The sequence below is a fragment of the Panthera pardus genome, unplaced genomic scaffold, assembly GCF_024362965.1.
Source record: "Panthera pardus isolate Hobbes unplaced genomic scaffold, ASM2436296v1 HiC_scaffold_6, whole genome shotgun sequence".
Classification (NCBI taxonomy): Eukaryota; Metazoa; Chordata; class Mammalia; order Carnivora; family Felidae; genus Panthera; species Panthera pardus.
Window position 1 is genome coordinate 107,764,937 of NW_026526991.1, and position 11,760 is coordinate 107,776,696.

Consider the following 11,760-nt stretch of genomic DNA (forward strand, 5'->3'; position numbering starts at 1 on the left):
GTGCAAGGACATAACTAGCAGACACATCCAGAGATCCAAACTGAGCTGACTGGTAAAGAGCCTCTCTGTCAAAACAAACCTGTAAACTCTAGAAGATGAGTCTGATTATTCAAATGAGAAGATACCAATTCAAGGAATTAAAGATTATGAAAAATCAAGGGAATATTACACCACCAAAGGAAAATTTAAAAGTGCTCATACCTGACCATAAAAAGTGGGTATCTATGAAAAGTCAGACAAAATATTCAGAATAATAATCTTTAAAAAGTCTAGTGAACTATAAGAAAACATAGACAACTAAAAAAAACTAAGAAAATAATGCATGAACAAAATGAGAAGTTCAACAAGGAAATAGCAACCATTAAACAAATATAGAATCCCATAGTTGAAAAATACAATAGCTGAACTGAAGAATTCAGCAGAGTTTCAAAATAGACTTGACCATACAGAAGATAAAGAGCCAGTGCCGTTGAGGATAGAACATTGGAAATTACCCAATCAGAAGAGAAAAAAAAAGAAAGTATTAAAGAGTGAAGAAAGCCTATGGGAATTATGAGACACAATGTAAAGAAACAATATTCACATTATAGGAATTTCAGAAGGAGAAAAGAAAGAGAAAGTAAAAGAAGATATATTTAAAGCAATAGGAGTTGAAAACTTCTAAAATCATGGGGAGTGACATGGTCATCTAGATTGATGAGACCCAAAAGACCTCAAATAGGTGGCACTTGAACAAAGATACCCAAAGACACATTATAATTAAATTGTCAAAAGTTAAAAACAGGCACAGAAGTTTCTGGGAGCATAATACATGGCAGCAACTGCTAGGCCAACTCTTCAACTTGTGAGAAGTGAGAGATGAAAAGGAGAGGTGATTTGAGCCAACTCTCAAGACAATATTCAAGTAGAGACCTACTTTTTCATCCAAGGAGAAAATATAAACAAACTATTCAGGATGCCCCTGAAGAAGTGTGGAACCATGACTTCAGGAGAGAGCTGAAAAAGAGAGTGAGCTTCTGCGAGAGAGAAAAAAAAAATAGAGATTGTCCAATACAAGAACATACCACCTCCTTCTCAATATCAAAGAAGCCTTAGTTAGACCAGATTCCTGCTACCAACCTTGATGCAGATGATTCTCTAACTGATGAGGAAGATGAAGATGAAGATTTTGAAGAAGAGAGTGATAATGATGATTCTGCAGTACTTCTTGCAAAACTAGAAAACATTATAGAAGAAAGCTGAAAAGCAGTCTACAGAGGAACAAGAACAGAAACCTGAAGAAGGAAGAATACATATGGAGAACATTTTGAATGGAAACCCTCTCCTTAATCTTGCCTCAGGCCAACTTCAAAAGTAAAATAAGGTAGGATGAAGATGTTATTTTCAAGAACTGTGCACAAGTTGTAGATGATCAAAAAAAAAAAAAAAAGACAAGGTATTTGTAAATGATACACTGTGATCTGAATTTCACAAAAAGTTCTGAAAAAATATATTAAATAGTACAGTTTTATGTGTTCAATTAAAGACTGTAAATGTAAAAAAAATAAAAATTAAAAATAATTTGAAGAGCAACAAGAGAAAAAAGAGAAATTACATACAAAAGAACTGTCATAAGACTATTGGTGGATTTCTCAACAGAATCTTTTCAGATCAAGAAAGAATGGAATGACATAACCAAAACATTAAAAGAAAATAACTCACCCAAGTGTTCTACACCTGGTGAAGCTGTCTTTGAGAAACAAAAGAAGGGATAAATCTTCCCATAAAAAAAAAAAAACAAAAAACTGAAGGAGTTTATTGCCACCAGGTCTGCCTTATAATAAGTGCTAAACAGAGTTCTTTGAGTGGAAGTAAAAGAACACTAATTAACATAAAAACATAAAGAGGTAGCACCAATCAAACTGGTAATGGTAAATATATAGACATGGTTAGATTCTACAACATTGTAATAAGGTGTGTAACTCACTTAAAATTAGTTCAAAAGTAAAAACAAAAAAAAAGGAAAAAAAACATAATGAAAAGAGTCATAACTACAATGATCTATTAAGTTACACAATACAAAAAAACACATATAAATCGTAAAAGCAATAGTCTAAAATGTGGAGAGTAAGGTGTAAAGTTTACAAATTCTTTTGAAGTAAAGTTTTTATCAATAAAAAATAGGATAATTTTAAGATATTTTATGAAAGCTTCATGGTCAACAAAAGGAAAAATCCTATACTAATTACAAAAAAAAAGAAAAAAAATGATAAAGGAGTCAAAGCATACTAATACTAAAGACATCAAAACATACATAATAACCCAGCAGGAAAAGAAACAAGGATCAATGGATCTACAACACAACTAAGAAACAATTAAAAAAATGACAATAGTAGGTCTTTATCAATAATAGCTTTAAACATAAATGGATTAACTTTGCTATGGAAAGGCAAAGAATGGCTTAATAGATTAAAAAAAAAAGATCTGACAATATGCTATCTACAAGAGATTTACTTAGCCTTAAAGATACACATAGACTGAGAATAAAGGGACTGAAAAGGATATTTCAAACAAATGGTAACAACAAAAACAAAAACACACCGAAAAAACAGAGATAGTTATACCTATGTCAGACAAAATAGACTGCAAACTAAAAATGGAAAAAAAAAAGAGGAGCAAAAAAGGTCATGATGTAATAAGAAAAGAGACAAAATAACAAGAAAATATAGCATTTATAAATATTTTTGCAACCAACATTGGAGCAGTTAAATATATAGAGCAAAAAATAACTGAAAGGAGAACTCTCAGCAATGGATAGATCATTCAGTCAGATAATCAATATGAAAACAGAAATTTGGACAGCACTGTAGACAAAATGGACCTGTAGACATATGTAGAGCATACTTTTTTTTTAATGTTTACTTATTTATTTTGAGAGAGAGAGACAAAGAGAGTGAATGGAGTAAGAGAATTGAGAGAGGGAGAGAGAGGATCCCAAGCAGGCTCCACACTGTCAACACAGACTCTGACATGGGGCTCAATCTCACAAACTGTGAGATAATGACCTGAGCCAAAATTGATAGATGCCCAAATGACTGAGCCACCCAGGTGCCTCAACATATGCAAAACATTCTGTCCAATGAGAGTAGAATTCAGTTTTTCTCAAGCTCACATGGGACATTTTCTAGGATACATCATATGTTATACCACAAATCAAATCAGTAAATTCGGAAGATTGAAACCATACCAAATATGTTCTCTGCTCACAATCACATGAAACTAGAAATCATTAAGAGCAAACTTAAAAAAAATTACAAGTACATGAAATTAAACAATACTTTCCTGAACAATCAATAAATCAAAGGAAAATTAAAGGAAATTTTTAAAAATTTCTTAAAAAAAGTAGAAACACAATATTACCAGAACTTATGAGATGAAGTAAAAAGTTTTAAGAGGAATGTTTATAGCAATAAAAGCCTACATTAAAAAACAAAAACAGATCTCAAATTAGCAATCTTAACTCTATGCCTTAAGGACCTACAAAAAGAGAAACAAACTAATCCCCAAGTTAGAAGAAGAAAGTAAATAATAAAAGAACAGAAATAAGTGAAATAAAGAACAGAAAAACAGAAAAATCTTAACTAATGTAGGAGTTGATTCTATGAAAAGATAAACAAAATTGGCAAACCTTATGGAGATCAACCAAGAAAAGACCCAAATCAACAAAACTATAAATGAAAAAGACACATTACAACTAATACCACAGAAATTTGAAGGATCATAAGAGGCTATTATGAACAAATGTACACCAACAAATTAGACAACTGAGAAGAAATGGAAAAAATCTTGGAAACCTACAAGTCACCAAGACTGAATCAGGAAGAAATAGAAAATCTGAATAGGCTGATTATTAGTAAGGAGTCTGAATCAGTTAACAAAAATATCCCAATGATGCAAAGCATGGGACTTGATGGCTTCACTGGTGGATTTAACCAAACACTTAAGGAAGAATTAACAATAATCTTTTTCAAACTCTTCTAAAAATTTTTGAAGGATAAGAAACCCTCTCAGTCTTAATTTACCAGGCTAGCATTATTCTGATATTCAAAGAGGATACTACTAAAGGAAAAACAAACAAACAAAACAAAAACAAACTACAGCCAATATCTCTGTTGAATATAGATGCAAAAATTCTCAAAAAAAAAATGCTGACAAAACAAATTTGGCAGCAAAGCAAGCAGAACAGGATCATTCACTATGATCAAGTAGGATTTATCCCAAGTATTCAGGGATGGTTCAACATATGCAAATCAATATCACATTAATAGAATGAAAGAGAAGAATCATTATTTTCTCAATAAATGTAAAAAACCACTTTTGACAGTATTCAACTTCTATTCATGACAAAAACATAATAAAGGCCATGTAAGACAAACCCACAGCTAATATTACTCTCAATGGTAAAGATTGAAAGCATTTCCTCTAAGATCAGGAACAAGACAAGGATTCCCACATAGTACTAGAAGTCCTAGCTAGAGCAATTACATAAGAAAAATAATTTAAAAATATCAGAATTGGAAAGGAAGGGGGTTTCAACTATGTTGAGGCACCTGGGTAACTCGGTTGGTTGAGTGACTGACATGATTTTGACTCAGGTCATGATCCCAGGGTCCTGGGACTGAGCCCTGCATTGGACTTTATGCTGAGTGTGGAGTCTGCTTAAGATTCTTTCTCTCCCTCTGCCTCATCTTCTTCATTTCTAATTCTTTATTACTATTATTATTATTTTAGAGAGAGAGAGAGAGAGTGCACATACAAGTACTTGTACATTCAATGGAGAAAAGATAGTCTCTTTAATAAATGGTGCTGGGATAATTGGATATGTACATGTAACGAACTATAGAAATGATCTCTGAATGTATAGTTTTGGATATTTACATGCAAATAAATGAAATGAGCCTGTATCTTACTCCATTCATGAAAATTAATTCAAAGTGGATTTAAAGACTTAAATGTAAGACATTTGAAATGAAAATGTGAAACATCTGAAAGAAAACATAAGAACTAACTTTAACATGTGCCTTGGTCATGATTTTTTTTGGATGACTCCTAAAGCACAAACAACATAATACAAAATAATCAGGTGGAACTATCAAATCAAAATGCTTCCAGGGGTGCCTGCATGGCTCAGTCAGTTAAGCATCCAACTCTTGATTTCAGCTCAGGTTCCTTAGATCGAGCCCCACATAGGGCTCTGTGCTGACAGCACAGAGACTGCTTGGGATTCTCTCTCTCCCTCTATCTGCCCCTCCCCTCCATAAAATAACTGAGCATTTTAATAAATAAAAAGAAAAAAGCTTCTGTATAGCAAATGGAAAAATCAAAAAAGTGAAAAGACAACCTAAATAATTAGAAAAAATATTGCAAACCCCATATCTGATAATGGTTAATATCCAAAATATACAAAGAACTCATATAACTTATTAGCAAAAATTTTCCAAATAACCCAATTTAAAAGTGGCTGATCTAAATAGATATTTATCCAAAGATATACAAAAGGCCAATAAGTATATGATAAATGTTCAATATTACTAGCCACTAGGGAAATGAAAATTCAAACTGCAATGAGATATGATCTCACACCATTAGAATTGCCATCACCAAAAAATTAAGAGACAGCAAATGCTGGCTGGATGTCAAGAAAAGGAAACCTGTCTGCATTGTTGATGGGATTGTTAATTGGTAAAACCACTATGGAAAATAAAATGGAGGACCCTCAAAAAAAAAAAAAAATAGAAGTAACACCTATCCAGGAATTAGACTTTTGGGAATATATCCAAAGAAAAAGGAACCACTAATTTGAGACGATATCTGCACACCCATGTTTATAGCAGCATTATTTACAATGCCCAAAATATGGAAAAACCTATTTGTCTATTGATGGGTGAATGGATAAAGAAGTTGTAGTATGCATAAAGAATGGGATCTTATCTAGCAATAAAAACTTAGGAAATCCTACCATTTGTGACTACGGATGAATCCTAGATGCATTATAAGTGAAATAAGACAGAGAAAGAAAAATACTATTTTACCTCACTTTATATGTGGAATCTAAAAATAAACAAATATAATCAAAGAAACCCACAAACTCATACAAAAAGAGATGAGACCTGTGACTATCAGAGACGGATGGTAGAAATAATTAAAGGAAGCTACTCAAAACATACAGACTTCAAGGTAAATAAGTAGTAGGGATGCTATGTACAACATGATAACTATAGCTGACACTGCTGTGTAACATACTGGAAAATTGTTAAGACAGTAAATCCTAGGTGCTTTCATCACAAGGAGATTTCTTTTTCTTCTTTGCTTCATTTTTTTTTTTATTGTATCTAAAGAAGATGAATACTGGGTAAATCCATCGTGGTATCATTTCATAGTATATGTAAGTCAAACCACCATGCTGCATGCCTTAAACTTACACAATCATGCTTGTAAATTTTTTCTCAATACAATTGGAAAAAGTTGTGATATATTTAACAATGAAATATTATTAAGCCATAAAAATGAAATATTAAGTTATACTACTAAATAGATGAGACTTGAATACAATATGCTAAGTGACTCGTATACAGTCACAAAAGACAGTATATTGTATGATCACATTTATATGAAATGTTAAAAGTAAATACATAGAGACAGAGGAGATGAGGATTTGGTAGTGTTGGTTAATGGTTGAGGGGTGCAGGTTTTTTGGGTAGTAATAAAAATATTCTAACATTGATTATGGTGATAAATGCACACCTTTGTAAATATGCTGGTTTATCTTACTATTATTTCATGAGTGTTTTGTTGTTAGTTGATGTGTTCAATAAACTTTGATTAGATCCTGTTTATTGATGGAGTTGTTGACTTTTGTTATATTCTTGATGACTTTCTGTGTAGCTATTTTAGCAATTGTTGGAAATAGGGTATTGAAGCCTCCAAGTATAATTGTGAATTTGTCTATTTTTCCTTTTTGTCTATCAGTTTTTTTCTTCATATATTTTTTATTTGGTGCATACATGTTTAAGATTGCTGTGTGTTCCTTGCATATTGACCATTTTATCTTTATATAATCTCCTCTGTCTCTAGTAAGTTTATTTACCCTAGTAGGTTTATTAATATCTTATATGATATGAATATAACTACCTTTAATTTTTTATTAATTTTTGCATGTATTTTTTTATTTTTATTTTCTATCTGCCTTTACCAATTACTTTTGAAAAAAATGTTTCTTTTAAGCAGTAAACAGTTCAGTCATACTTTTAACTACTATGACAAATTATGTATTTTAATTGCTATATTTAGACAATTTACATTTATTTACATTTATGTAATTATGTGATTAGTGATATTTTAATGCTCAAATTTCACATTTTAATTTTTGTTTTCTGTTTGTTCTGTTTCTTGTTTCTCTGATTTTTTTGGCATCTTCCTGTCTTTACAGCCATGCAGTAGCACAGGGCCATGCTTTCAGGACTCCACAGTTAATTTAATGAATTGTTTTTGCTGTCTTGAAATTTCTAATAATTTTTAAAAAGCAAGACTGCATTTTCATTTTGAGCTGGGCTTTTACAAATTGTGCAGCCGGTCCTAAAAAATATTAGTCAGGGAACTTGATTCCTGAGATGGTCTCCAGATGGAGGCAAACTTCAGAAAATTACAAGAAGCCCAAAACATTGAGAGTGGTAGTGCAGAGATGACCGCAGGGAGTGTCCAGGCAGAAAGGCTTGGGAGGGTGTTACTGTTCTTTATATCTAACATTGAATGGAGAGTAGCCAGATGATGATGTATAGTAAAGAGGAAGTAGATGTTACTGAGCAGAATAGGGGTGAGAGGGAGGGAGGAGGAATATATATATAGAGAGAGATCTGCTCACCTCTCTAATGCCCTGGTGTTCTGTTAGTCCTTGGTATTTAGACCCATCATAGAGAACAAGGGGTATATACCATGAGTAGGCAGAAATTACCTAAAATTGATTGAAATTAAACTCCCACTATCTTACAGAATTGAGATATAAAATAAAATCAAACTCGGTGTTATGAAGTGAATATTTGTGTCCCTCTAATATTTGTATGTTGATGATATTTGGAGATAGGGCCTTTGGGAAGTGATTAGGGTTATATGAATTATAATAGTAGGGCCCTGATATGATGTGATTGGTGTGTTTATAAAAAGACACCAAAGAATCTACACTCTCTCTCCCCTGTGTGAGAACACAGTGAGAAGGGCATGATTTACAAGCCACAAAGAGAGTTTTCACCAGAGCCTCCCAGCTTCCACACTATGAAAAATAAATTTCTGTTGTTTAAGCCACTTAGCTTATGATATTCTGTTATGGCAGCTCAAGCTAACTAGGTCACTAAGAGAAAAATAAGTTATATTTAAGACCCATTTTAATTTAAAGCCATCAATTTATGCCCATTATAAACTCTATATTTGTGTCCAGCAAAGACTTTGAAATTTCTGAAAAGTGATATTCTTTTCTTCACTTCTGAATCTCTGGACACAGTCTTGTCACATTAGACTAAATTATAACTATTCATTCATGTGTACATGTATGTACATGTTTATGTTTCTTTTTATTTTACCAGGGACAAGGTCTTTGCTGGTCCCAGCCTGAGCAAAATTTTTAAACTCCATTTATTTTTGGGGTGCTTTTTCTTTAAACTCCAATTTCACACAGCGAGCCAGGTTTTAAACATACAGGATATGTGAGGTATACACAGTCATACATTCCCACAAAAACTGAGTTCCAGGCCATGTGTTCCTATTTCTAGACCTGCAGTATAGTATCTGTATCTTCAACCTCCTTTCTGCTGGGTTTTTCAATTCTGTTTCTAGTCCACAGAGATGCTTACCCAATTTTCAAATGGAACAGTTATTTATTTATTTATTTATTTATTTATTTATTTATTAAAATGTTTTAATGTTTATTTATTTTTTAGAGACAGAGAGACAGAGCATGAGCAGAGGAGGGGCAGAGAGAGAGAGGGAGACACAGAATATGAAGCAGACTCCAGGCTCTAAGCTGTCAGCACAGACCCCAACCTGGGGCTCGAACCCATGAACCATGAGATCATGAACTGAGCTGAAGTCGGATGCTTAACTGATTGAGCCACCCAGGTGCCCCTGGAAATATATATTTAAAATAGAGTTTTGGTGCTTCAAAATAGAGATAAAAACTAGCAACATTGAATACAATATAGAAATAGAGAATGGAAAGGATATAAGCACACTCCAATGAAAGGCAAATATCTCCATTGCAAAGAAATTAATCCAAAGCAAAAAACTGGTTAAAGCGCTGAAGTGTCTGCCTTCCTGAGTTTCGGACCAGAATCAGGCAGTGACACTATAAATATCTGTCATCCCAAAGATTGTTGTTTAATGTGTGTTATTACAGTGCTTCAGCAAACATCTTTATACATGCATCCAGGTGCATTTGTGCAAGAATTTCTGTAGGGAATATAGCTAGCAGAAAAATCGCTGGATTGTGGGGACAAGACACATTTTTCTAGGCATTGTCACATTGGTTTTAAAATTGTAGCAATTTACGCTCCTCCTACTACATTTATTTAAATTTTTTTTTTTAATTTTTTTTAACGTTTATTTATTTTTGAGACAGAGAGAGACAGAGCATGAACAGGGGAGGGGCAGAGAGAGAGGGAGACACAGAATCTGAAACAGGCTCCAGGCTCTGAGCTGTCAGCACAGAGCCCAATGCGGGGCTCGAACTCACGGACCGTGAGATCATGACCTGAGCCGAAGTCGGATGCTTAACCGACCAAGCCACCCAGGTGCCCCTTCTTCTACTACATTTAGGAGAATTTTTTATTTCTCCATGTTCTCCCAACATCAGTTGTCAGATACTGCCCTCCCTGCTCCCAACTACTACAGCTAATGGAAATAATGTGGTATTTCATTCTTTTCATTTGTGTGTCATTAATAACTGAGGATGAACCATGTTTCATTTTTAAATAGGTATTTTGGGCTTCATTTGTAAAATTGCCTAGTTATATGTGTTGTTAATTTTTCTATTGGTTTGTTTCATGTTTTTAATTTTTTAACTTTTTAAAAATATAATTTATTGTCAAATTGGCTTACATACAATGCCCAGTGCTCATCCCAACAAGTGTCCTCCTCCATACCCATCACACACTTTCCCCTCTCCCACACCCCCCATCAGCCCTCAGTTTAAGAGTCTCTTATGGTTTGCCTTTTTCCCTGTCTGTAATTTTTTCCCCTTCCCCTCCCCCATGGTCTTCTGTTAAGTTTCTCAAGACCCACATATGAGTGAAAACATATGATATCTGACTTTGTCTGACTGACTTATTTCGCTTAGCATAATAACCTCCAGTTCCATCCATGTTGCTGCAAATGGCTGGATTTCATTCTTTCTCATTGCCACGCAGTATTCCATTCTTCTTTATCCAATCGTCAGTTGATGGACATTTAGGCTTTTTCCATAATTTGGCTATTGTTGAAAGTGCTGCTATAAACATTGGGGTACATGTGCCCCTATGCGACAGCACTCCTGTATCCCTTGGGTAAATTCCTACCAGTGCTATTGCTGGGTCATAGGGTAGTTCTATTTTTAATGTTTTGAGGAACCTCCACACTGTTTTCCAGAGCAGCTGCACCAGTTTGCATTCCCACCAACAGTGCAAGTGGGTTCCTATTTCTCCACATCCTTGCCAGCATCGATAGCCTCCTGAGTTGTTCATTTTAGCCACTCTGCCCAGCGTGAGGTGATATATCAGTGTTGTTTTGATTTGTATTTCCCTGATGATGAGTGACGTTGAACATCTTTTCATGTGTCTGTTGGCCATCTGGATGTCTTCTTTGGAGAAGCGTCTATTCATGTCTTCTGCCCAATTCTTCCCTGGATTATTTGTTTTTCAGGTGTGGAGTTTGGTGAGTTCTTTATAGGTTTTAGATACTAGCTCTTTATCTGATATGTCATTTGCAAATATCTTTTCCCATTCCATCGGTTGCCTTTTAGTTTTGTTGATTGTTTCTTTGCAGTGCAGAATATTTTTATCTTGATGAGGTCCCAATAGTTAATTTTTGCTTTTAATTCCCTTGCCTTTGGAGACATGTCAAATAAGATATTGCTGCGGCCAAGGTCAAAGAGGTTTTTTTCCTGCTTTCTCCTCTAGGGTTTTGATGGTTTCCTGTCTCACATTCAGGTCTTTTATCCATTTTGAGTTTATTTTTGTGTATGGTGTAAGAATCTAGCTTCATTCTTCTGCATGTTGCTGTCCAATTCTGCCAGCACCATTTGTTAAAGACACTGTCTTTTTTTTCATTGGATATTCTTTCCTGCTTTGTCAAAGATCAGTTGGCCATACTTTTGTTGGTCCAATTCTGGAGACTCTATTCTATTCCATTGGTCTGTGTGTCTGTTTTTGTGCCAATACCATGCTGTCTTAATGATTATAGCTTTGTAGTAGAGGATAAAGTCTGGGATTGTGATGCCTCACGCTTTGGTCTTCTTCAATATTACTTTGGCTATTCGGGGTCTTTTGCGGTTCCATACAAATTTTAGGATTGCTTGTTCTAGCTTCGAGAAGAGTGCTGGTGATTGGGATTGCATTGAATGTGTAGATAGTTTTGGGTAGTTTTGACATTTTAACAATATTTATTCTCCCAGTCCATGACCATGGAATGTTTTTCCATTTCTTTGTATCTTCTTCAATTTCCTTCATAAGTTTTCTAGCATACAAATCTTTTACATCT

At 34.1% G+C, this 11,760-nt stretch overlaps 1 pseudogene; it reads left to right on the plus strand.

Annotated features, from left to right (window-relative positions):
- The first annotated feature begins 858 nt into the window (after positions 1-858).
- LOC109276173 (spliceosome-associated protein CWC15 homolog) lies at positions 859-1,445 on the plus strand (annotated as a pseudogene).
- The last annotated feature ends 10,315 nt before the right edge of the window (positions 1,446-11,760 follow it).